The sequence below is a fragment of the Ursus arctos genome, unplaced genomic scaffold (assembly GCF_023065955.2).
Source record: "Ursus arctos isolate Adak ecotype North America unplaced genomic scaffold, UrsArc2.0 scaffold_11, whole genome shotgun sequence".
Lineage (NCBI taxonomy): Eukaryota > Metazoa > Chordata > Mammalia > Carnivora > Ursidae > Ursus > Ursus arctos.
In genome coordinates this window covers 23,246,244-23,274,156 of record NW_026622775.1, presented here as the reverse complement: position 1 = coordinate 23,274,156, position 27,913 = coordinate 23,246,244, and the positions used below count along the sequence as shown (strand labels likewise).

General features: G+C 36.0%; 1 long non-coding RNA gene across 1 annotated transcript; it reads right to left on the bottom strand.

Annotated features, from left to right (window-relative positions):
- Positions 1 to 76: 76 nt before the first annotated feature.
- On the bottom strand, positions 77 to 27,030 carry LOC130543304 (uncharacterized). Its single transcript, XR_008958557.1, has 3 exons — positions 26,961 to 27,030; positions 3,108 to 3,259; positions 77 to 221 (listed from the first exon to the last, which is right to left on the bottom strand). It is a non-coding gene; the product is annotated as an uncharacterized LOC130543304 (long non-coding RNA).
- Between the last annotated feature and the right edge of the window lie 883 nt (positions 27,031 to 27,913).

The following is a 27,913-nucleotide window of genomic DNA, read 5'->3' as shown; positions in this document are numbered from 1 at the left end:
TCTAATATCATCCTAATTAAAACTCACAAGTATGTTTCAATAAAACTTTAAAAGATGAGTCTAGGGGCATCTGGGTGACTCAGTCAGCTAAGCTTCTGCCTTTGGCTCAGGTCATGATTCCAGGGTGCTGGGATGGAGCCCCACATCAGGCTCCCTGCTCAGTGGAAAGTCTGCTTCTCTCCCCACTGCCACTCGTGCTCTCTCTCTCACTCTCACTCTGTCTGAAATAAATAAATAAAATCTTTTAAAAAATCTAAAAACCTAAGAAATCATTTAAAAAAAGACAGTTCTTAGTAATATTCAAGAATATACTTAAAATGGATTTTTCGTGTATATAATAAAAGGATGGGATCTGATTTATGAACAAACTGATGAATTCTTTTCCACTTAATGAAAATGTAAACTTGTTTTTTACCTTCTCTTTTTTTCCAGAGGTATATTTGTAGATGCATTAAGGAATTTCATCATGTTTTAATATTTATGATTTCATAATAGACAATTTTTGCCTTGAAGATGAAGTCCATTTTCATTGTATTCTTTCTCAATATGTACATGGCAGTTTTGAGAAACACTTGCCAGGCATTTTGTGGAATGTCCCCAGTTGGGGTTTGTCTGATGTGTTTCGTGATTATACTAAGGTGTGGGTTCTGGAGAGGACTACAGATGCAAAGGACCATTCCCAACACATTATCTTTAGGGTACATACTAATGGCATGATTACTATTTATTTTGACCTTGATCACCTGACTTATTATTTTTATTATATTTATTCCACTATAGTTACTCATTTTTCTCCTCAGTTTTTAGGAGAAAGTCACTGAGCACAGCCCACACTTAATGGATGGAAAGTATTGCTCCTCCTCCTTGAGAGGGCACTGCCTATGTAAATTATTAGGATTTTTTTTTTTTTTCTGTACGAGGGATTTTCCAGTCTATTCTATTTTTTCAATCATTTGCTTATATCAGTAATATATTATTTATGTCATTTCTCAAATTCTTCCAACAACAAGAAAATTTTTCATTTGGTTCCTGTATCCTTTGACATACCCCTATTACGGCGTTTTATTTGTTTGGGGCACTTCCTTACTGTCTGACTACATTTATATATCCTTTTTCACAGCCCTAGAATCAGAAATTTCTCCAGGAAATACTTTTTGGGGGAAGGAGGGCGGGGAAACAAGACCTGGCCTCAAGAACTAGTTGGTTTGGATGCCTGGGTGGCTCAGTCGGTTAAGTGTCTACCTTCATTCACCCCAGGTCATGATTCCAGGGTCCTGGGATCAAGCCCCACATCGGGCTCCCTGCTCAGTGAGGAGCCTGCTTCTCCCTCTCCCTCTGCTGCTCCCTCTGCTTGTGCTCTCTCTCTCTGTGTCAAATAAATAAATACAAATCTTTTTATATATAAATAAAAAAAAAAGAGCTAGTTGCTTTGAGGGTGTCCTGTTTCTAGACCACCTCAGCTAACACAGCAAGAAAACATACATGTATATACTAACTCGTGTGTGTACATACCCATAAATATTTTTATATCTGTGCATATGTATGTACATATACATATAAACATGTGTGTAATACATTAATATATATTAATTAATAATATATTATTATATGTATTAATATATATATTAAGTTAAATACAAGTTTGTACTAATGCCTTCATCTGTAAGCTAGTACCACCTGGATTATTCTACTTTTCCTCCTCCTTGTCAGTAGCTTCCCACTTCAGCAGTGAAAAATGTATCCCCCTTCATATGCTCTTTATTTCTTAATTGTTCTACTCCAGTATACATGTTTTGAGAATTGTTAAATTCATGGGGAAAAACTTTATCAATAGCAGGACAATGTTTATGTACTTTTGGTTTTTAGTCATATGATATCCACACATTTCCAGATATTTAATTCAGACCATTTTCTCTCATCCATTTCAATTAGGCTATTTTGTATATATGCAATGTAGTCAGATTCTTTTATCACAGCTTTTATTCCATCCCAGAATATTCTGACTTCCTAAAGGATTTTTATAAAAATTTGCATACTTTGAAGTTCACTTCTTGTGCTGTGTGGTTCTGGGGGTTTGACAAGCTAGAGGGTCAGGTACAGTGATCCCATGGAACTTAACTACCATAAAACATCCTTTGTGCTTCACTTTGCAGCTCCCTAAATGCCTGGCAATTACAGATCACTGTATGTCTCTATAAATCCGCCTTTTCAAAATGTCATATCAATGGCATTATGCACGGTATGTAGCCTTTTTCAGACTGTCTTCTTTAAATTACCAATATGCAATTAAGATTCATGCATTTATTCGCATGGCTTCATAGCTCATTTCTTTTTATTGTTGAGTAATATTCCATTGAAAAGATGCACCACAGTTTATTAATCAATTTTCTTGTATTTGAATTTGAAGTATTTGCTTATTTGGGGATACAAGTTATTTTTATCAGATATATTATTTTAAATATTGTACCAGTGGAAAACAGAAAGGTGTCCACCTGGCCTTGAGGAGAGGGTGGTTGGAAATTCTTGTTACTGTGGGGCAGACTCCCCCTATGTTCAGAGAAAACCGAGGGTGCAGTGGCCCAACTACCCAGGTAGAAGACACAGGTTATGTGGCACACAACCATTGGGTTCCATTTGGACCACCCAATAAATACATGGGTGGTGTGACCCGTCTGTGCCAAACCGCCTGCTATATTTTAATATGACAGAATGACTACACAGTTCCAGAGGTATCCATCCCATATTTCTGGGACACCAGGGTTGGTTCTGTTTAGAGTGATTTTTCTGTTCCAAATATAGGGGTCCCTGGGTGTTCAAATGTTTATAACCCAGGGTAAACCAAATAAACTTATACCAAATCTGAGAATAGCTACCTATGACTCTGACAGTGGTATTTATGGGACCTTTCTGGCTAGCAATTTGATGGGCTGCTTGTGTAGTATAATTGACACCAAAAGAATACCCATGTCCAGGGTTATTGATAGTGTATGTCACAGGCCAGGTTTCTGGATCAATATTGGTAATATCAAAGTACTAGTCATAGCTTATTCATCCTTAAGTATTGTTTTAGGGCTTTTTAGTCCTTTCCCTGGAGTAATGATACCCACCTTGGTGATTCTGATGAGCTAGAGGGGGCAGCTGCCTACATGCCCAACAATTGGATTGATTCCTTTGTCAGGCATACAAGTGAGACCACTGGAGAAAGGTACTTTCATCAGGCGTCCACCTCGTGACTGGACACTGTAGGAGCAGCAGAGGTCTAAGTTTAAAAAGACATTTATTAGGAACTAGTATGGGGAACTTAGCCTGATCTTTAGATACTAATGTGGCTGCAGCTTTAAGAATTTGACCAAGTTGCATATACCATACGTGTTTGCCAGGGGAGGGGGCACTGGCAGTGCTGCCAGATAAGACCCTCACCTTCTCCCCTCTTTCAGTGGTGTGTGTTCCATTTAAGGTATAATGTATTTCAACTGGTCCAGCCTGCAACAAGACAATGGGATCCCAGTGGAGATTGTGCAGTTCCTCCTCACCTAGGGGTGCAAAGTAACTCACCCATCCCCGCAGGATGTCCCATTGCAAATTCCAGGGGACAACTCCTTTCCCAGGCAGGATGGAGTTTGTTGTTCCCAGCAGAATAGCACATAGATCCACAGTGAAAGTCAGGGCAATGGCTGTTTTCTGTAACTTTGATTCTTTTACAGTATTGAGGTGACTCGGCAGGGGTCCCCAGTCTGGCTTTTGGGGCAACAGGCCCTACTGGGTGGTCATTTAAATGTAGTAAAGCCTGAGATGGTACTGTAGTCTACCTGGACAAGATGGTTTTACCTGTTAGTAATTTAATATGCTGCTTTAATATTCTGTTTCCTTTCTACCAACCCTGCTGCTGCAGGTTATAGGAAGGATGAACCTCCACTCAATATCATTGTCTTTTGCTCAGTCTTGCACACCATGACTTTTGCATTGTGACTTCTGATCACTGTTTAGTTGATGAAGTGATTGTTATTCAGCTTCTCTAATCCCGTAATGATGGCAGGCTGCTTCGCACAATGATGAGGGAAAGTTAGTTTGGGTTAGGTCAGATGCAATGTCCACACAAATCAAGGCATATTTAGAACATTCACTTGCTAATAATAATAATAATAATAATAATAAAATTTTAAGAAGAACACTCATTTGCAGGGAGTGAGCCAAATATACTCAATTTGCCAATTCCTTATAAGCAAAAGTGCAAATCCCTGCGTATATTGTAAGAATGTCTTGTATCTGTTACTCCATTCTGTCATAATTGTGCAGTGGATAAGTAGGTGTTAGTGAAAATACAAAGTCTAAAATTATTTTTAAAGTAATATTATCAAAAGGCAAATTTAATCATTCAAGCTGGATCACTAAATATGGATGTTTCGAATAGTACTAAGTACCTAGCTAAGTACATAGCTACCACATGGAGGATGTTAACTTTGGTGGATGGCCCCAGACTCATTTGGCAGTGGCCTTGGGTGTTGTTTAAAACACAAAGGAAATGTTACTGCATTAAACATGGCACTGCATTCCAAGGGCAATCAGCGTCCTTGGCAGTACATCATCTCACCTGGGCACTGCAGTGACCACTCTATGTACCAATCTGCTGTATCTACTGAAACGTCGGTTGCTAGGGCTCATACCCTAGCTAAGACATCAGTTTCTTGATTGCCATGGGGTATCAATACCTTCTATGCTGGGACATGAAAAACAGTGAGGCCTGCCTTGGGTTCTGAATTGATATATGATTGATATCCAGAACGTTTGAATAAAATATTTTATATACTGCTTCTTAAGTGCTAGACAGGAATTACCTCCACAAGTGTCTTCTTGTGGAATTTTAAAATGTGATTCTGTTTTTAACAATTTCAAAACAGATACTGATTGTGAATTTACCTGTCAATTATTATAAGATAGAGAATGAAAATTGGCATATTGAATACTTAACCATATGCTCACAAATAAAAATTACTCTTAGGGATTGGTCCTACTTTCAACACTCAGTAACACTTTCTCCTGGAGTATTAAAGCTAAAATTGGACATGAGATCTCTATGCAGATAAAAATAATTTTAAAAGAACAGAGTATGAAAAATTATATGAGAAGCACACAGTATAGGGAATTCAGTACATGAACAGGTAGCATTTGAGCAGAAAGTTCAGAAGAGACTAAAAAATTAGAATTGATCGATGAGAGGATATTATACTTCGTGAGTAAAACTTGGGAGGACACAGTCAAGCATCTTGTGAGAAAAGGTATGACTTGATTTTGATTATTTCAAAATGCAAATGTGAAAAACACAAGAAGATTGAACCAATGAGTTTCAGACTCTGAGACTGAACTGAATGAATCAAAATTCACTAATTCTGATGAAAAATAAATAACCAAAAAATCATAAAAGTTTCAAAATAGCCCACACTGATATCTTCTGCACTTGAGAAAGATTATAAAAGAGCTGTTTTCGTAATTTATCATAAACAGCCCAAGAGCCTACACTTCATTTTATGTCTGATTATAATAATATCTGCATGTATAATTCTCCATTGGCAATAACAGATTGGTTTCAGAAAGCAAGAAATTAACAGCAAACAAAGAAAACACATTCAAATCCCTTGCCACTAAAATCAATAAACTGACCAATTTTAAAGCTGAGCTGTTTTATTATGTAGTAATGAAGTTTATTTACATTTTTGGCAACCATATTATAGCTCAGGGATTTATCAACCACTCTAAAATAAGGACATTTACATACTTCTTTAACTAACCCAATTAGTCTTCAAACAGAAATAACCATTTTTTTCCTTTGAATATTTAGTTTTTAAGTCTTAAGTCTGTTCACTCTTCTTAGTCTTACTGAATAATTAGGCCTTTTATTTTAGTGTTTGATAGGAGAAAAAAACTAACATAACTTTTTGTTTCTTCTAGTATACATTTTCTTAAAAAGAATAACATCATCAAATGTCTGGATTCAAGGGGCGCCTGAGTGGCACAGCGGTTAAGCGTCTGCCTTCAGCTCAGGGCGTGATCCTGGCGTTATGGGATCGAGCCCCACATCAGGCTCCTCCGCTATGAGCCTGCTTCTTCCTCTCCCACTCCCCCTGCTTGTGTTCCCTCTCTCGCTGGCTGTCTCTATCTCTGTCGAATAAATAAATAAAATCTTTAAAAAAAAAAGTCTGGATTTGGTTCTACTAAATCGACGCAACTAAATTTTAATTTATTAGCATTACAAGCACACGTTACAACCAAGAGCCAGAAATCAGAAAACTAATGATTTTACAGGTTAAAACGTAAGCAAAAGCGCAAATCCCTGCTTATATTGTAAGAATGTCTTGTATCTGTTACTCCATTCTGTCATAATTGTGTAGTGGATAAGTAGGTGTTAGTGAAAATACAAAGTCTAAAATTATTTTTAAAGTAATATTATCAAAAGACAAATTTAATCATTCAAGCTGGATCACTAAATATGGATGTTTCGAATAGTACTAAGTACCTAGCTAAGTACATAGCTACCACATGGAGGATCTGACTTCTATCATCGAGGTTTTATTGACACATCCTTTTTCATGTATCTGGAAAGATGGAAATTTATTCCAAGCTAGTCAGCTATGCCAGTAGACCATAATTACCCCCCCCCCTTTCTCATTGTCATTGCCCTGCTTTAACATTTTGCAACCCATAGCTTTCCTGTTGTCATGTCTTTTAATCTTTATCTCTTTTTTATCTACCTCTTCACCTGGTGGCCAGGCAGAGAATTTTGTGTCATTACCGGGAATGAAGACTGGGGTTTAGCCTCTCCCAGTTTCGGCTAATCAACTATCTTTGTTACCAAGGCCTCTGGAAATCTGCTTTGATCCTGACACATGTTGGATCTTATTGATTTTTAATAATCTCGTGGTTTAAAATCCATTTTAGGGGCACCTGGGTGGCACAGCGGTTAAGCGTCTGCCTTCGGCTCAGGGCGTGATCCCGGCGTTATGGGATCGAGCCCCACATCAGGCTCCTCTGCTATGAGCCTGCTTCTTCTTCTCCCACTCCCCCTGCTTGTGTTCCCTCTCTCGCTGGCTGTCTCTATCTCTGTCAAATAAATAAATAAAATCTTTAAAAAAATAAAATAAAATCCTTTACTTCCATTATCTCCATGAGGAAGTAAAGGCTCACAAACATTTTGTGTCCAGTCCAAGGATAACTAGCATCTGAGCAAAAGATACAACATTTAAGCATATGTAAAGACAATCATAAAAAAATTATAACTATGTACCATGATAGATGCTAACTAGACTTATTGTGGTGATCATTTTACATTATGTACAAATATCAGATCACTACGTTGTAGATCTGAAACTAATACGCTACATGTCAATTACACCTTAATAAAAAATAAAAAAGACAATTAATTTCAGTATCAATCAAGAAATATGATTAAAAATAATCAAATAGTATTTTTTTATTATCAGATTTATAAAAGTCTTGAAAACTGTTTTTGGCAACTTTGTGGTAGAATCAGCATCCTTGTTCATTATGTTTTGGAGATGGAAATCAATGCAATTTTTTTGAAGGAGAACTTGAAGATTCTCATGAAAATAGAAAAAATATTTATATCCTTTCTTTTTTTAATTTTATAATAATTTTTTATAATGTTATGTTAGTCACCATACCGTATATCCTTAGTTTCTGAGGTAATGTTCCATGATTCATTATTTGCATATAACACCCAGTGCACCATGCAACATGTGCCCTCCTTAATACCCATCACCGGCCTATCCCAGTCCCCTACCCCCCTCCCCTCTGAAGCCCTCAGTTTGTTTCCCAGAGTCTACAGTCTCTCAAGGTTCATTCCCCCTTCTGTTTAACCCCCTTCATTCTTCCCTTCCTTCTCCTACTGATCTTCCTATTTCTGATGTTCCATAAATGAGTGAAACCATTTATATCCTTTCAATCAGCAATTTCACTTCTGGAAATATTTCCTGTGATATATTAACAAAAATATATTATGTATACTTATGTCCAATTGAAAATTGCATAATTTTATTAAAAATGATTTTATATTTTAAGCAACTACTTACTTCTTTAAAGATTTTTTAAAAAGGAAACAATAGATGTATAATGTTTTTTTATAAATCTAAAAACGAATGGTTCTAGTTAAGACATGCAGTGAAGAGAAAGCTTAAGTTTCTAATGAAAGAAACTTTTTATTTTTATTCAATAAAAAATACTTCATATTGTTTGGATTTACAAGAAGTGTGTATTGTTTATTATTTGCAAACAGTTATAGAAATAAATATAGCTCAAAATAATAGATATAAGCAAATATTGTGATCTTAAATTATTAAAAATTTATGTATTGCTAAGTATAATATTATACTGAGTTCATACACTGAAGTAAAATGAAGAACCAAGAAGAAATAATCAAGCTCTAATATATATATATGTATATATATTATCTACACACACATTTGTATTCTTATAGGCATATATTCTTATGTATAGATTTTATATGTATGTATACATTCTTATACGTATATGTATGTTTATAGGTGTACTCTTAATGCTTGAACTTCTAAGACAGAAGAGTGCCAAAACGACAATGAATTGAGTAATTCAATAAATGACACTTAATGACAATAAATTCAATTGGATAATCCATTTCTCTCCCTCCTTCCTTGTACAGTCTTATATATTATATCTCTATTTTATAGGCCCAACAACACAATTTATGGCTACTGGTTTTTTGCAATATTTTGTTCTTTTAAATTGGTTAAGAGAAGCAATGAGAAGAAAACTTTAATTAGACTTTTACAACTATGTACATCAACATACTATCTTTTACAACTATTTTAGATAAGTGTCTTATTGCTCTAATTTAAATTTTTAAATAATCTTATATAAAGCAAGATTATACCTTTCCAAAATATTAGGGAATAATTTAAATATTAATGTGATAGGTAAACTGACTTTATGGTTACTATATAAATTTTTAAATATTATACTTAATTTTAATTATTCAGAAAATGACTATTCCTTGTTACTAATCAGTATAGATAAAGCTCACTAATTTAAATTAAATGTGCTTTCTAAAGTGTGTTAGGTACAAATTTAAGTGTTGAGTCTAAATTCTAAAGGTCCTTTCCAGATTTATTTTCAGTGTATGTAAGTGTAAATATAAAACTAAAGCTTTGATTTGCCAACTCTACCTAAATAGCAAGCATTTTGCATACATTTTATGTTTCACTCTCCCGATGCCAACATAGAATTTTAACTTATTTCGATTCCAAGAATTTTGAGGTATACGTGATTCTTTATTTCTCTGGATACAAATAAGTACCACTTTAAATGGCCTGGGAATTTAAAATTTTCCTACAAGGCTCACAGCTTTAGAAATATTGGGGAAGTTTGACAGCACCCTGTTTAAGTGCTGGTGGGGTTTGCAAAACTCAAGGAACTGTGAAAGTCTGAGATTGAAAGCATTCCCTATGAACTGCTAGGGGAAGATTGGGCAGTTTCACACACCTCAAACACAGATATGAATTGCAAGTCTTTGGTCACAGGCAGCATTATTCAGTTGCAAAATTTCTTTTATTTTTCCACCGAGAGACCTGGTTTTTCTAGTTGTTTGTGTTTTCATATTGCTATTATGAACTAATAAATTCTCTGTGTATGAAATTGTGTATCGTGATTAATAAATGTTAATATAAGCAATAACACTTTTAAAGTTGCATATAACTATTTGAATGGTATTTATTTTACTGATGGGTAAGAAAATATTGTTTGCCTTTCCATTTTCAATTTTTGCTAAAGCACTGAGATTCAGTTCTGTAATAAGCAGCATGTATTGTCACTTATCTCTTCAAATCTGCTCTGCAGCATGCCTGCACATGCAAAATGTATTTTCCAGGGTACCCTTTGGTGCATGAAGCACATAGGAAAGTGCTATTTAGCCATTAGAAATCTTTATTTTTTCTTTAAAGAAAGCAATTTATAGCATTTCAATTTTAAATGTTTGATGGTGGCATAATCATGTTCTCCCTATTAAAGCAAAAACTATTAACAGATAAGTTCTCCTTTAAAAAGGAAAGCTGACAAAAAGCCATTTATTTTACCAGAGTTTGAAGATTATTTCCTGTACTCCCCAGAGATACAAATATGCTTATTTTGTAGTTCTAATGCAAAATCTTGCTCTCCTGCCACTCAGAATCTATATTATGAAGATGCTTGCGTTTTTAAAGCAGTATCTATATACCTAGAGGCTAAAATAAGTTCTTCATAACTCAATCTGAAATAAAATGTCTAACAGTCTTTGAATGACTTCAAAATTCCTTTTGTATAAAGATAATTAAAAATAGTGAAGATGATAAACTGAGCCACCAGCCTGGAATGACAGTGGTTTATGTTCCATGAAAGCTTTCTTAAAGTTCCTAAATAATTTTAAATATATGTTGAAACAATGTATAATCATGTGAACACTGATATACAGGAAATTATTGATAATATATGTGTTAGTAGATTCCAAGTTTAGTTACATCATCTAAAGACACAAACAGCAATTTTCAGCCAATTTGTCAAGGACAAATACAGTGAAAGCGGTGTTGCATGTTGTTTGTCGGGTCTTCAGGGGCTGGTGTTAGTGGAAGAGGAGCAGCTGATGAGGAATGTGAGTTGCATGACTTCACCCTTTGCCTTGAAAACTTTGGCCAATTCCCAACTCAGAGGAATGGCATCGAGGCAAAAATATGGTCTCCTCAGGTTGGAAAGTTAATAAATAGAATTAGTGCTAGCAGCTGCCCAGATGGCTGGTCCTCAAGCCACACAATCTTAGAAAAGTGCGCCAGAGAAGTGAGCCTCAAAATCTGCCTGCAATTTTCCCCTTGAATTTTTTCCCCTGAATTCTAACCTGCCGGTGTTGAATGGGGCAAGGTTCCAAGGCTCACATGAGACAGAAATAGCAAAGATCCAAGATATGTGAGCAGATGGTTCAGCAGTCGGAATGGGTAGGGAGACCGGTTGGAATTCTGGACTGTCCAAGGTGGAAGGTGGTAAATACTCCAAGGATTTATTTACTCTGATCTTAGAGAGAAGGTCTGCATTGCAAGAAAAGCTACAAGAAGTTCTTCAGGATGAATGAAAATGAGACTAGATGAAAGCTCAGATTTGAAGGTAGAAATAAACAATAGAAGGAGTACGTATGTCCATGCACTCACCTAATAAGCCAACTCTTCTAACGCCACTTGTATCTCTGTACTTGGAGCTCCTATCATGGTACTATTTGATATGCATAAATAGAAATGACCCACTACAAAATCTTTGTACACTGACAGTTGGTACACAGTCGGGCTGTGGATGATTAGTGGCGGCCATTTAGTAACAGGAGAGGTTGCTGCAGGGTAAAGGAGGCAAGGTGAGTTACGCCTAGTGGGATAGGAGGGTGTGCATGAGGAGAGAGTGCAGGGAAGGGCAGGTAGGCGAGAAACAATTTATAAAACAGTGACACTTGCGGGTGTACAGGGGTTGCATGACAGTCTGAAAAGAGAATAGACTTACTCAGGGAAAAAGAAGGGCTGGCAGTTGAAAAAAGTAGAGGCCTCACTGATGAATTCTCCCTACATAGTTGAGTTCTGAAGTTTGCAGCATGTCCACCAGACATTGTGGGCACCAGGGTCTTATCTTAAGAGATACCTGAAAGCATGTGCTTATCAAGAACTGCCTACAGTCTGGATTTATTATGTTTCACCTCTATATGCTGCTATTTTCATAGGTATATACACATTGCAGTGATTTATTTAATTAAAATTACTTAAAATAGTGCTCTCTAAAGGCAAGATCATTTACCTCAAGGATTCTATGACCCACTGGGGTGCTGAGAAAAACTCCAATGTTGAAGAAAATATCAGAACTTTATTGTTTTATTGTCCTTTTAAAATTTCAACTTGGTGTTTATTTTAATATTTGTAATAGTAAGTAACATACATATATATTTTGTAAGTGAAATTTTATATTTAATAAGACAAATCAAATAACTGATATGTATAATAAATTAAGTTTTAAAAATTAAATACAAATTTTGCAAATGGCAAGATTTCATTCTTTTTTATGGCTGAGTAATATTCTAGTTGTGTGTGTGTGTGTGTGTGTGTGTGTGTGTGTGTATACATATATATACCACATCTTCTTTATCCATTCATCTAGAGCTAGAGGGTATAATGCTAAGTGAAATAAGTCAAAGAAGGACAAATACCACATGATTTCACGCAGATGTAGAATTTAAGAAACAAAGCAAATGAACAAACAAACAAACAAAAAAGAGATGAACAAAAACCTGACTCTTGCTGTTTGTGTTAGTGGTCGGTGTTTGGTGACAACAGTGGGACTGCCTCTTAAATACAGAGAACAAACCGGGGCGGGGGAGGGAGGTGGGTGGGGAAATGGGTGAAATCGATACAGGGGATTAAGAGTACACTTATCTTGGAACACTTGTGCGGCTCAGTCGGCCAAATGGCCTACTCTTGTTTCCAGTTCAGGTCACTATCTCAGGGTCCTGGGATCGAGGCCTGCATGGGGCTCCACACTCAGTGGAGAATCTGCTTGAGGTTCTCTCCCCCTCTCTCCCTGATCTTGATGAGCACTGAGAAATGTATAGAATTGTTGAATCATATCGTATACCCAAAACTAATATAATACTGTATGTTAATTATACTTGAATAGAAAAAATTCAATACATATGCTTACTAACAGATCAGAAGACTAGTAAACAAGAAGAAAGTTCAACAGAAGGTATCCACATAGAACCACAGAGAGAAAATTTGTGTGGAAAATATGGTAAGGAACCTAAGAGTCACGTAGGATCCTAAAAGCAACCTGAGATGTAGTTAGAGAAAGAGTAGAGGATGCCGAGGGTAAAACGGAAGCATCATTTTGAAGAAACACTGGCTAAAATTTTCTAAAGTGTAATAAAATACATCAAATTAGGGTTACAAGCAGTTCTACAAACATCAAATGTGGTTAACATTAAGAAAATAATACCTACTGCATCCTATTCAAACTGCTGAAAACTAAATAAAACATAATCTTAAAGCCAGCAATAGAAAATAAGAACTACCTTCAAATTCACAACCATAAGAAAAACAACACACTTTTCAAAACAAGGGACAGAATGGAATGGGACGGAATGGCATATTTATAAGACTAAAAAAAAGAATTCGACATAGAATTCTATACCAATGGAAAGTAAATAAAGCTACCTTCTTGTAAAGAGAAAGAAAGTGGGTGAATTAACCGTATACCTGCACTAAAGGAAGGGACGTCGTCAGGCAGACAGAAAACGTTCCAAGATGGAATATGAAATTTCAGATGCAAAGGAGGAGCACAAGAAAAGAGTGACTATGTGAGAAATATAAGGAATATGATTTTTATAAACAAAATATAATAATACCTCCAAATTTAAAATATAAGGAGAATTAAAATATATAACTAAAAGACTCAAAAATGGGACAGTTAAAAAGAATTAAACTACAACACAATTTTGTATTGTTTTGGAAATAGTCAAATTAGTAATAGAAATTGTGTAGACAGTATGGTGCAATCTCCAGGGCAAGCAGTGCAAGTATAGTAGAAGGGCACGGATATCATGCCGATAGAGAAGAAAAAGAGCATAAGTGATAATTCGTATCATCTAAGAGAAGGCAAGAAAAATAAAGGAACCAAAAGAGATGAGACATAAAGGAGGAATCAAGTGGTACATGGAACCCAAATACATAAATAATTTAATTATATTAAATAGAAATTAACTATACCCTCCAATAAAAAGAAAGAGAAAGAAAGAAAGAAAGAAAGAAAGAAAGAAAGAAAGAAAGAGAAAGAAAGAAAGAAAGAAAGAAAGAAAGAAAGAAAGAAAGAAAGAAAGAAAGAAAGAAAGAAAGAAAGAAAGATAGATTGCTATGGTGGGCTGATAAACAACCTGCAACAATATCCAGGTTTTAATCTATGGATCTGTCAATATTAGTTAATATGGCAAAAGGAACTTTTCAGATGTTAGGGATTTTGAGATGGGGAGATTACCCCGTATTATCCTGGTGGCCTTTTTATATTTTTTTTTAAGTACGCTCTCTGCCTAGCATGGGGCTTGAAGCCCCCACCCCAAGATCAAGAGTGGCATGCTCTATGGACTGAGCCAACCAGGTGCACCCCCTGGTGGCCTTTTAACGTGAACACAATTGTCCTTTTAAGAAGGAGGCAGAGAGTTTTGACAGCAGGAGAGAATAAGGCCTTGCAGTGATGCAAGGAAGAGCAAGTGATATCACGTGGGGCCGTGGGCAGTGGAATGCGAAGCTGGAACAGCCGAGGAACAGATTCTCCCTGGGACCTCCAGAAACACCAGCCCCTCCAGCGCCTTTCATTTTAGCCCCATAGGACTGACTTCGACTTCTGCCCCCATAACTGTAATAGAATACATTTGATTTGACCTAAGCCATCAGGTTTGTGGTCTTGTGTTATTAAGAGCCATAGGAAACTAAGACAATTGCATTAAAAAAATAAAGCCCACTGTAGTCTGTTAAAAGGAAAGCAATTTCAAATAAAAGAAAATAGTTAGATTTTATTTTTTTTTAAGATTTTATTTACTTATTTTAGATAGAGAAAGAGAGAGAGCAGATGACCAGGGGGGAGGAGCAGAGCAAGAGGGACAAGCAGACTCTGCACCGAGCAGAGAGTCTGATGCAGGGCTTGATCCCAAGACCCCGAGATCATGACCTGAGCCAAAATGAAGAGCCTGAGGCTCAACTGACTGAGCCACCCAGGTGCCCCTATAGTTAGATCTTAAATAAAATACAAATATAAAGTCACTAAACAAAAAAGCAGAGTGCAGGTTAAGGATATTCCCCGAAATAAAGAGGAACATCATAATGGAAACAGGGTCAATTCACGAAGAAGGAAAAGCAGTCTAAATATATCTAATAACAGATTTAAAATACATAAAGCTAAAGTTGACACAACAAAGAAAAATTTAGGCAAAGATTTACTTAACATGGCAGAAATGCACCAAACAGAATGGGAAATTGATGTATTAAAATTCACTAACATTAAGAATTTATGTTTATTAAAAGACATTGAGTAAAATATACAATCTACAGAGTGGAGAAAAGTGCTCCTCTGTAGAATATAAATTAGCAGCAAAAAGAAAACATTAGCCTACACGACCTCAAATGCTCAAAAGCATAGTAAAAATGTATCTAGATTGGCATGTGACATATGTAAAGATGGGCAAACACCATTAGTCTTCAAGGAGATGCAAATTAAAAATGAGTACAGATAAAAATTTCAAAAAGAGCCACACCAGTGCTGGCAGTAAAATGTGCACCAAGTGGGGGCACCTGGGTGGCTCGGTCAGTTAAGCGGCTGCCTTCCGCTGGGTCATGATCCCAGGGTCCTGGGATGGAGCCCAGCAGGAGGCCTCCTGCTCAGCGGGGAGTCTGCTTCTCCCTCTGCCCCTCCTCCCACTTGTTCTCTCTCTGGCGCTCTCTCTCTCTCAAATAAATAAATAAAATCTTTAAAAAAAATGAAAGAATGTGGACCAAGTGGAACTCACATACTTGCTTGAGAGTGTTAAAAGATATAGCCCTTTTGGAAATCTGTTTGATGGTGTCTATTAAAATCAGACTACATTACAAACCAGAAATTTTTCTAGATATAAATATGCATATATTTATATATACATATATAAATACCCAACAAAAAATGAGTGTACATGAACACCAAATTATATACGCAAACATTTCACGCACCATTTATCCATAACGGCCCCAACATGGAAATAACACAAAGCACATCAATGGATTGGAAACAAAGTCGTGTAGTCCTACTATAAGATATTACTCAAAAAGGAAAATGAAAAAAATCGTGAGTTATACAAGATGGATGCATCTCACATGTTTATTATTAGATGCAAAAAGAGCCCAACATAAAAAGCAGTACGTGCTCTTTACGTGCAGGTCGAGGACAGGCAAAACCTGGGGCAGGCAGAGTGTTAGACATCAGAACGAGACTTAGCTGTGTGGTTACCAACAGCCGCACAGAGGTTTTCTCTTGCGCTGGAAACATGCCCTATGTTAATCTTGATAGCAGTTCCATTGGTGTAGAGAAAATTCAACAAATTGTGTACTTAATATGTCTGAAATTTCCTGCATGTGTATTATATGTAAAATTTTTATTATAAATCAGCTTCGTTCCCCCAGTCTGAAACAACAGGCTTGATATAATTTTACACATTGCCCTCTATAGTCAAAATACTACCATTTTAATCTATGACCTTTCTTTTTTCTTTCACAAACGCTTAAATTACTAGGTTACCTAGCAACTGTTTTTGTTTTTTGTTTTTCTAATCACAGCTCTTTGACCCTTTGACGTGAATTTAGCCCAGGCACCTTGTATTGGTGATTCATATACTTGTCATATTGCTAAACTCAAGGAAAGAACGTATCCATGCCGTTTTCTCTTGCGTGCAGCACACGGCTGTTCCCACAGAAGGGGCGCTGGAAGTGCGCGTGGGAAGCTGAACGGAACTGAGTTGCTCGCACTCGTTCCCTGCGGCGTTAGCTACAGCACGTTACTCTCTCGGGTCTCCGCAATCTCACAGGAAAATGGGAATAATAAGCGAAACTACTTCTCCGTAGAATTGATGTGAGAATAAAATAATGCATGGAATGCATTTAGCAGGGTCTGGCGCAGAGCTAAACAGTTAAAAAATGCTAGCTAGAATACTAATTTATTTTTAAGGAGCAAAGTCCTGGCTCAGTTCAGAGGAGCCAGAAGTGGGGAGGCCAGAGAAGTTTCTGATGGCACAGGGTGCACTGTGGAATGGGAGATTAAGACTACTTTTACATAAGAGCTGCGGCAGTTTAAGTGAGTCAGTGAGGACCATGGCAAGGCCATCGTACGAGCTACTTCGGGCACATTATCTGGCCAAAGGTCGAGTAGGGTCTGAAACCAACTGAGGTTCTCCTCCCAAGCCCCGTGCGCCAGGCTAACGCTGCAGTGTCTGAAGAAAGAAAGGCGGAGGAGGACCCCTCTTCCCCACGGCCACGGGGATGGGGCATGTGCTGGCAAGGCCCTGGAGTCAGGACCCCTGCGAAAATGTTGAGGAAGGTATAGGGTACCTGGCATCTTTCAAAGATGAATTCATTTAATCCACCTACCAACCTGACAAGGTAGGTAAGACCAGTACTCCGTTTTACTTATGGTCAAAGGAAGGTTAGGCAGCGCGTACAAGGGTCAGATGCCTTGGAAGAGGGCGGAGCCGGATTAAAAGGCTACGCTTCGGGGCTGGGGTCCAGGCTCTTTCCAACCGCGTGCCTTTCCATTTCTCATTCTCCACTTCCCTTACTTCATGCCCATGTATTATCAGTCTAGTTTCCTTTTGCATTATTACATCGTCTGTTCATGTGTTTCTTTAACCTTTCTCATTTTTAGTGGTTACCCAATATTCTAGTGTTTTATTGTCAAGGATGACTATTTGCTATAATTTTAAGTAACATTTGAAGAAGAGATTCCTGTATCTGCCCCAGTTCTTTCAACCGATACGCTGTGTAAAAATGACCAGCTACATAAAAATTCTAATAAAATTCATATTTTATTATTAATGATATCAGTAGCAATAATAGTTGAGATACTGGGCAATGCAGTGGAAATATTCATTTATTTAAAAAGACTGTATGGTCCTTTTATATACTATTTTGCTATAAAATATTATAACTCAAGTTATTTAACATCTCGGATCTCTCCGTACTTTTTGTTGGTGGAAGTTCTGCCTATCTGCTGTAGTGACTCACAGATTTCTTTGTGATGCTCGCATGATCTAATGCACGGGAAAGCAGTTTGAAGATCATGATTGTGATATGAAATATATCTACTTCCTAGTAATACTATTATATTAAAGGTGCCCAATTACAGTAATCTTGATCATTAGTGGGGAGAATATTATCTTTTTAAATCACCATTTCTACTGCACCATCATCTCAAAACCACTTAAAGGAGTTGGGACCAGGTCTGACAGATCCTGCTGGAGCTGAAGGGGAAGAAATTACCTTGTCACAGCTAGGATTGAAAATGAGAGGGCAGCTGGGCAGGCCTGGGACCCTAATGTAGTGTCATGTTATGCTGTGAATTATAAAATCCCTAGTCAGTCATATTTTTTTAAAGATTTTATTTATTTATTTATTTGAGAGAGAGAAAGAGCACAGAAGGAGAGGGAGAGAGAGAATTAGACTCCCCGCTGAGCAGGGAGCCCGACACAGGCCTCAGTTTCAGGACCCTGAGACCATGACCTGAGCCACAGACAGATGCTTAACCAATGAGCCACCCAGGCACCTCCCCCCCCCCCCCCAGTGAGTCATATTATTGTTAAATATTTCACAGGTTTTTCTAACTCAGTGACAAACACACTATTTTTCTAAAGAAGGGCTATCTCGGTTTGGGAGACCTATGTTCAGTTAAACATTTTTAAAAATTCTTTATGTAAAATTAATTAGTGGGAAGTTTATATAAATAAGAAATTGCCAAACTCCTCAGGGATAGAGGTCGGTAGAGAAAGGGGAAATGAAGAACTCAAAACTGCCTTTGATTGCGCATATACTAAGTTTTTATTAGTCATATTATTCTGATAGCTATCCAGGAGGTTCAAATGCCTAACCACTGGAGACAATCATAAATACGCAATACAGCAAAAATTTTCACATAATGAGCATAAATATCCTTTCAAAGAGAAAATCATAATCTACCCTGCTCTAATCAAGTCTGCATTGTTGCATAAAGAATGCTAAGCAGCTGAGTATGAGGAAATGTTGTTGAAAGAAAACCAGAGAGAAATTATTGTGAAATGTTTTTTAAAAAACATTTTAATCCCTTGTTATTCAGCTAAAAGTAATTATAAGTTATAATTTATCATTAGGGCAGAGTCTGTATTCTTACTAATGAAGTTCTAAAATGAATTAAAATAACTGGAAATGTATCTTCTTCATAAACAGGCATATCTAAAAGAGATTTTTGTTTGTCTTGAGTGGATTTATAACCCTGAACTTCCAAATATATTAAGAATTTGGGGGAATTTTCAAAATTTTTAATTTTTAATATTAACTTCTCACTAATACAGTATTAAATATGGATATTTAATCTGAAGTATACTTTTTTCCAAAAACAAAATTGGCACTGTAATCATATTTCTTATAGTTGCATATATTTAAAGAAACAGTTGAAATTATTTGAATAGCATTTGAAAATGCAGAAGAACACAATCTGATTCCAGGAGACATCTGGTAAAAATTTATTTGTAAACTTGGTCTTTAGAAGAAAAAAAATCCTTTTGTAAGAAAATCTTCTCCCTACTTATTTTCTTTAATGTAAACAAAAATTTGAATTCTACAGTAGTTGAAGCTACCTTAACCTAGGTCTTTTCAAATAAGGTTGACACCTGTCTTTCAAGAAGAAACATAAGAAAGCCTCATGTTTTGTGCCTGTGTGATATGAGTTTCATATTCTTCTTGTCAAGCATTTTTCAAGGAAACAGGTATCGCTAACATTTATCCTGCTTAGCTGATAAGCTAAATGAGACACAAGGATATTTTATTTTATTTTGCATATTTAATAACCCTATCAGGAATCTCTGAGCTTGAGTCTGCATCTATTTTTAATAGACTAAATAAGAACAAAATTTAAGGGCAGAAGACAGAATCAAACGTTAGAATTTTCAAATCTTTTGCTTTTTCTGTAACCTTGGTCATGATCACTCAAATATTTAATAATGTAGCTTCTTTTCAGTGAAATGACTATAAAAATACTAAGTTTTATAAGTTGTGCTTTGTATAACATTGCTTTGTCTTTCATCGTGTATTTTTTCTAATTCAGCTAACAATATTGTGTTTCTTAAGATTATTTGCAGGAAAATTTCAAATTAAAGGTGAGATATGCTGTCACTTTCTAAGAGTACATTGTAAAATCAGGCACAAACAATTATTTGTTCCTAGATATTATGGTGAACTAAATAAAATTATATACCAAATGAAATGTATTCCTGGGGTAGTATTAAGTTTGAATAGTATTCTGGGTTTTTCTCCAGATATAAATAACTGAAAAAGTCAGTCAATAAAGCCAAATCTTGAAGTACAGTGGAGCCTCTGGGTGGCTCAGTCATTTGGGAGTCCGACTCTTGATTTTGGCTCAGGTGATGACCTCAAGGTCGTGGGATCAAGTCCCAAATTGGGCATTGTGCTCAGGGAGGAGTCTGCTTGAAATTCTCTCTCTCCTCTCCTTCTTCCTCTGCCCCCCCACCGACTCTCTCTGTCTCTCTCTAAAATAAATAAATCTTTGAAAAAAACAAATCCTGAAGTAAAATAATATAATCAATTACAGATTTATACACTTTATTTGTATATAAAACAATACATATTATAGAATAAAGTTTAAAGAAATATCAGTGTGTTGTTAGAAGTGAAGTGCCAGCCTTTCCGATATACATTTTGAGAAGACTTAAGTCTTCCTCTTCCTCCTCCTCTTCCTTTTCTCTGGGTCTTTCTGAGATGGAGGGAGAAGGTGGGGATCGGGGAAGTTCTACAGCTTTGTTTATCAATTCCGATTATGATTTATGTTGATTCTTCTCAAAATGTATCAGAGAGTCATCCACTACAAACTTTTTAAGACATTTCATAGTGAGGGTATTAATTAAGCATTCTTTTCTGTTCATCTACCTCTCAATGCTTTTCTTCTAAAATGTTTGCTTTACCTTTTTTATTCCCAGCATATAAAGGTGGGTTTTTTTTTTTTTTTGCATAATGTTCACAGCTTTGAAGAGCACACATAAAATTTATTTATGAGATTCTTTGTCATGTATATTATGTATAAAGCTTGGTTGTGTTCTTTAAGACCAAGAATATGATTGTGTAAATACTATTCAATATCCTGAACAAAGCTGTAAGTGCTACTGAATAAATGAAATATATTTAGCTGCCTGAAGGCTGCTCAGTGTTTATTTAACAAATATGCATGTACATATCATACAATATATGTCAGAGATACTATTGTGCACAGGGCAAACAAAGACTGTTAAATGCTCTTGAAGATGTCCATAAAGTACTTCATCCTTCCAGATAAAGTTTGACCTATAAGCAAATAAATGTAATTAGGGTGCATTTATAAATATATATATTTAAAAAAAGCATACAAAGGAGTCGTCAAAGGGAGTTGGTGTGTTCCTTCTAATTAGAAAAGTTTTCACTCTGGGTAAAGTAATGCTCAGTTTGAAAGATGACAATCAGCAGGTAATCATGGACGTGTTGGAGCAGGGAGTATGTCTGAAGAACTAAAAGGATATCGAAGAGCCAGAGTAGCGTTACAGGGTCAACTTCAGCAAAGGTAAAGGGATGTGAAGCAGTCAGGGAAACTCAAGACAGTAAGAGCAGTTTAGAATTAGCATCTAAGTACATTATGGGAAGAAATAAAGTCAGAAGCAGTGATCAAAGAGCCTTCTGTGCTGTCCTGGGGAGTGTGAATTTTCTTATGTAAATCCTACAAAAAAATTAAAGTTTTGTCAAGAATACAGGACAACTGATTATTAAATTTTAGGGGAAAAAGATATACACTTTTACTAAGAATACAGGTATATTTTGGCAACGGTATAACAAAGTAGTAAGTTTAGGGAGACCTCTTTGGAGAAAAACGCAGTTTTTTACGTGAGAAATTATAATGGACTTAACTGAGACAGTAGCAGTGGAAACACAGAGGGAAGGATAGACTCAAATCATATTTAGTAGCTAAAGTTGAGAAGATACAGTAATTGATTAAAAATAAAGAATAAGGGGATATAATAATTTATGGCATTTGGAATTCTGATTTAGGCAACTGGTGTCATTTCCAAGAGAAGAAATAGAGGATGGAAAGCATTTTTTTTTTTCATAAATTCAAAGACCGAGTGAACACAGTCAGAGTGCTACATGTCTGTGTGGATGCTTCAGTGAATTTAGTGCTGGGGGAGCATTAGGTAACAAGATTTATGCCCACCATGTGGCATTGCCTTTGCACTAGTTAGCATCCATAGGCGCTGGGAATTGAAGGGTTAGGGGTCCGTTATGAAAATGTTGACTTTGAGATGCTAGTGGAACTTCCAGATAAGGATCACCAGTTAGCATTTGCTTAAAGGAAGCAAATGTACTAGGCTACAAAAGAAAGAAGAAATAAGGTGTATTGAGTTATGTCAAGAGAATAAATCGGCTTTGTTATCACCCAAACCTATCCTTGAAGGGAAATTGCTCTTGATGTGACCTAATTAATTAACCTCTTTGAGCCTCAATTTTCTCATCTCTGAGGAGAAAACAGTAGTGCCTAGCTCAAAAGGTACTGTGAGGATCAAATAAGAAAATGAATTGAGAGGGCTCAGGTGGTATATAAACTTCTGGATCACAGATTTAGATCACAGATGGTTACTGATATATGAATGGTCATCCTAACGTTGTTGTTTGAAGTCAAGAAAGTATATGAGTATATGAGATATTTTAAAGACAATATGAGTTTAGATCCTGCCAAAAGAAACTTAAAGGGACAAATAATAGAATCAGAAGGAAAGTGATTTAAGAAATAAGGAACCAGGACAGAGACTGTTCAAACTGCCTGATTCTACAGAGCATCCAAACAATAAGAATACCGAAAAGAAGGAATCCAGGGGGGCCTGGGTGGCTCCATGGGTTAAGCGTCCAACTCTTGATTTCGGCTCAGGTCATGATTTCAGGGTGGTGAGATGAGCCAGGGTTGGGCTCCACAAGCTCTGCAGGGAGTCTACTTGAGATTCTCTCTCCCTCTCCCTCTGCCTCCCCATGCGTGTGTGTGTGTGTGTGTGTGTGTGTGTGTTCTCTCCCACTCTCAAATTATTGAAAAAAAAAAAAAGAACACTGAAAAGAAGGAATTCAGTAAAAGGAGTTAAGGGAATGCTGGAGTAATTTGCCAATGGATTGCTTTGAACGGAAAGCAGTTTGCTGTGTGTTAGAGAATGTATAAAAAAGGATACTTAATGAGTGGAGCCTCTTCTGTAAAAGGATAGGCTATAAAAGAAAGAAAAGATATAAGGCGATGACTGCAGAGAGGTACAGAACAGAGATGTGTTCTTTGTGTGTATCCATAAGGATGACGTAAGGGAAAAGTAGAAAGTACAAGAATGTGCAAAGAAAAAATAGTAAATTAGATAAAGACCACAAGTTGGGGTAGGAAACATGAGAGTAGCAGGAAGAACTGCTAAGTTGACCTATGATTATCTTTATAATTTGGGGAAGTTCACTAGTATTAATCTCACTTTTTCTGTCTGAGGCAAATCATCTGCAGAGGTGTGGGTTAACAGGACAAGAGGTTGAAAATAATTGGATAAATTCATTGTAGCTCTGCCAGTCTCAGTTTAGGTAAACTTACTTTCGTATATTTAAGCTACCTTATTCTGTTAAGTATGTACAGAATAACCACCATATCTGAACACTTATTTCGGAAGTTAGCTCTCTTTTTGGATCTTTGTTCCTGAGAAGGAGATAATGATATAATTCAATTACCATAATTTTGAATTAGGCATTTAATCATTTTTTTCCTAATTTCATACACTAGTAGGCTTTATTCTTTAATATCAGTTGCTATTAAATTATATGGTCAACTGAATATATTCAGGAAGGCTAAATTCTACTTTCAATAAAATAATAATACTCATTTTATAAAAATGAGAGGGTTGACTAATGGATGCCAATGTTTTCCTTGGTACATATTTTGTAGTTGTGAACATATTTGTTGTGTTTATTCACCTGAAATGTTAGATAACATATTCTAATAAGATCGTGTTGATTGAGTCAGTCGTTGATCTTAAAAATAAAAATAGAAGAAGGGAGGTATCGTATGCTGAACACCATGTGTTTATTAATATTTCCAAATTTATGTAGACTTAAGGAGAGCATTGTAATACTGAGACATACAGATTGAAGACTTTTCCCACTGCACCCTAAATAAGTATAATTATGAAGTATGTTGAGCTAAATAAGCAAAAATGAAGCATGCTATCCTGAAAGACTTCAGAGAGAGCATAAAATAAGTTAGAATGGTTACTAGTGTGAAAAGCAGCCTTTTGCACTTCTAATTATGGACTTCGATTTTGGTGCAATCCTAGTGTTGCCAGCAAATCCATTTAGATGCTTCATTTATCCCAGACCATGGCCCCAAACTAGAGCACGGTTCTAACCCTCTCTGGTAATCATAATACCCGTGTTTTCTGAAAGAGTTGTAAATGTCAACCTAAACTCCTCTGTTAAACCAACATGTTCAAAAGTAAATTGGAATTGGAATACTTATTGGACTGGTCAGTTTTTAACTTTAAGGAAAAAAACTCTATAGCCATTTGTCTGTAGTTCTCCAAATATTTTCTGTATATCATTTTATGTGTGTCATACCCAGGTTATTTATTTTTGCTTGCTATACTTATATATATTCTGGAAATTCATTTTAATGTTCATTGATAATAATAAATAAGATAATTGCAAAAAAACCTAGAAAGTCTTCTTTCTTTGAGGAGTTTAGAATTTATTAAGCTATATAATTAACATCCTATAAGGCCAATGATACAATATATACAAACACACAGAATCTACAATAATGGACCTTTAATAGCTTTAATAGGGTAAGTAATTAGTAAAGTATACATTTAAAAAGCAAAAGTTAACTATAAATAATAATCGATTATGTACAATGAGACAATTTGTGATAAAGTTAGAAACATTTCTCTCTTGATAAGAGTAATGAAATATGATTTGAAAATTCAGGAATTATCAGGTAAATTGCATTCGTGATGTCCCTGGCTTTCCTCATTCTAGCAAAGACTATGAAGAAGCATGGTATGGGTATTTAGAACATATTAAATACATTTGATTTCCAGGGACAAAACCATGGTGGTTTTTCCTCTGCAGTGGCAACTCAGTATGGTTAGGTTCCTATTGCACGGAGATAGGAACACATTTGCTTTCAGATTTGTATTATTGCTCATTAAGGCCACAATAATGAAAAAAAAAAGTCAACATCAGTGCATGTGGTTTGGTTTGATAGACTCTTTTTCTACTTCATAGTATAAAAAAAGAAAGAGTAATATTTAGGTGACAAGAAACAAGCTTAGCGTTGTAACTTATTTGCTTTGGGCTGAAAGGTTTTGTTTTTATTTTTGTTTTTGTTGTTGTTTTGGTTTTGGTTTTGGTGGGGGTAGGGGAGTGGGGCTGAAAGATTTTAAACACAAATGAGTTTGTTCCCTGGTCTGGAAATCCAAACTCCAAATCATCAGGGTGTGAGTTTGATCTGACTCACTTCATCCCACCCACCCCCAATGTCATGAACTAAATGATGGAATTAAAAATATGTATCTAAATTCTATCTGTGCTTTAAAAGTCTTCATTTCAATAGATGATACTCTGATTCTCATTTAGAGCTTGAAATTCTCTAATATGTTATGTGACTTCGTCAAATCAATAGTCTTCATAATATTTTCAAATGACAAATAGGAATAACTTTTATTTCTGTTTATTTGTGGAATTACATTGAGGCCTCTAAGACTTTAAAACTGTGCTTATGTTCACTCCAGCTGCCACTACATGGCTTTTCTGCAGAGCAGTTTCTCCTCTGCTAAGCTTTTTTTAGGTCCATAGGTAAAAAATATCTTCAAATTCTGGGTTCACGTCTGAATTTCCTCCTGTGCAGAATTTTGACCTCTCAATTCCTCACTACAGTGGAAATCCTTCATGCCTTCAAAAATAGATTTCTAAATTATTTTCCAGCTCTCCTGGTTGTGTTCTCATTGAGCTACCTTTTATGTGACACTGATGTACAGTCAGCATACAACTAGCTTCCACTAAGCCAGACACACATTTGAATTAAATGTGTATTTTATAGAATGTTGAAAAATTTAGTATGTGACAATAAAGCTACACAAATCTGTCAGAAAAATAATTTGTGGTATCGAGGGGTATAAAATAAGTGATAAATATTTAAGATTGTAGCAGAAGCCATCATCATATATGCTAAAAGAGATAACAACTAAAGTTTAGAATTATTGACCCTATTTTTGAGATGAAAAACTGGTATCTATAGGAGTTTATTTTTTATAAGAACTCAGAGACCTAATGCCAATTACTGAACTGAAATCTTAGTTTTTATTTCATTTATTATTTTTATTACATAATAGAAGGCCAAACAAAAATGCACAATATCGTAGAGCCTAAAAACTTCATAGGATAACTCTTTAATTTTACAGATTAAGAAACCAAGACTCTGAGAGATTCATTTGAGCAAACAAAACTAGAATTTATATTCCCAGTTCCCCTATTAGAGCTTGTTTCTCTGAATCCAGGGTATTTAAGAGCAAATTTAAATTGGGTTCTCGATTCTTTTTCAAGAATAACTTCATGAAAAAAAATGTGTTAATGCTAATACAAGTGTCATTTAAAATAATTAAGGAAATTTTGTGTGGGCCAATTGTAATAAATAAATATCTTGAAAGTGAAAAAAAAAGAACAAAAAGACAACTTGATAATGAGATAATAGTACACGCTGCATGAAAGCCAGTTAATTGAAGGTTTGTCATGACCAGCGAATGCTACTTGTAAATCCTCTTGAGAAAATAATAGCCTGCTAAAAGAAGAAAAATAATCAAGAGGAAGAGATTTTGGAGAAGTATAAATTAGCATATTTTTGATCTATGCATTGTCAAAATATAATGGTCACTTTTGGCTCGTAACAGAAGAGAACATATGTAAGTGGACTGACGAAATTAATCAAATTTACCAAGCCAAAATATTCCAGCAGCTCCAATTCACCTTTTCCTATGTGTATCAGGTCAGCCCTTTTTCTAGACAGGTCATAAAGAATTTCTTTTCAAAATTATACCCCTTTAGAGAATGCCTTACCTTCCCTTTTCTTCAGATTCTTCCAGAGTGGAATTCCTTTACAACAGCATACAGTTTGTTAGAAGATGTGTTGGAACTCTGGGATATCTACTTAGGTCAGTTCTGTTATTTTTAGTTTATGTTGACAAGCCTGCTTCTGAATCTCTCATTTTCACTGTACGTTACAGTTCTGCTAGGCACATTCAACACTGCCAAGAGCTGAATTAGATAACAGTTGTTTTGTTTTGGACAAAGTAAAACAAGCATTTATTTTCAAACTTTTATATTTATAACCTTTAACATTCTATATTTCAAACCACGATTCTGTCTAATACTATTATTCAGAAGAGAATTTGTGATTTTTGTCAGTGAAATGTCTGCTTGCTACAAACGTCCTCATTTCCTATTAGGATTTGTGTAGGAATTTTGTGCCCAACTGGATCTGGTGGGTCAGACGTGGATGACACTGCAGAGCATTTTTGGGGTTACCTGGATTCAACGACCAGCTTCTTGCTCTGGGCCACACTTACAGTGGGGATTTTTCAGGTACTGAAACTATGTATCCCAAGTCCAAATGTAGGAATTAGAGCAATGAATATCTCGTGGTTTCAAAGTTCCACTAAGCTGAGTGTGAGATGTGCTTTGGTCAAGCTCCATTTGTTGCCTGTTTCATTGGTCCTGCACAATGGCCTCTGGCATCTTCAGGAATAAGAGTTAGCTCAGGACCGTATCCAAACCTCTGGGAAGACAGTATTTACTCCATGAAGTCTGGATTTTTTTCTTTCTTTTCAGTTCAAAAATACCCTTTTGACTCCCTTCAGTTCACCTCAAAGGAAAATAGAAGGCAGGTTATGGTACACATTTGTGGTTTTATGTCAGTACCAGGGTCCCTCCTCAAGCTAAGTAAACCAGTGTTTATTTGATGATTCTAAACCTAAAAGTTGAATCAGATGTGAGAAATGGATCAGAGACTC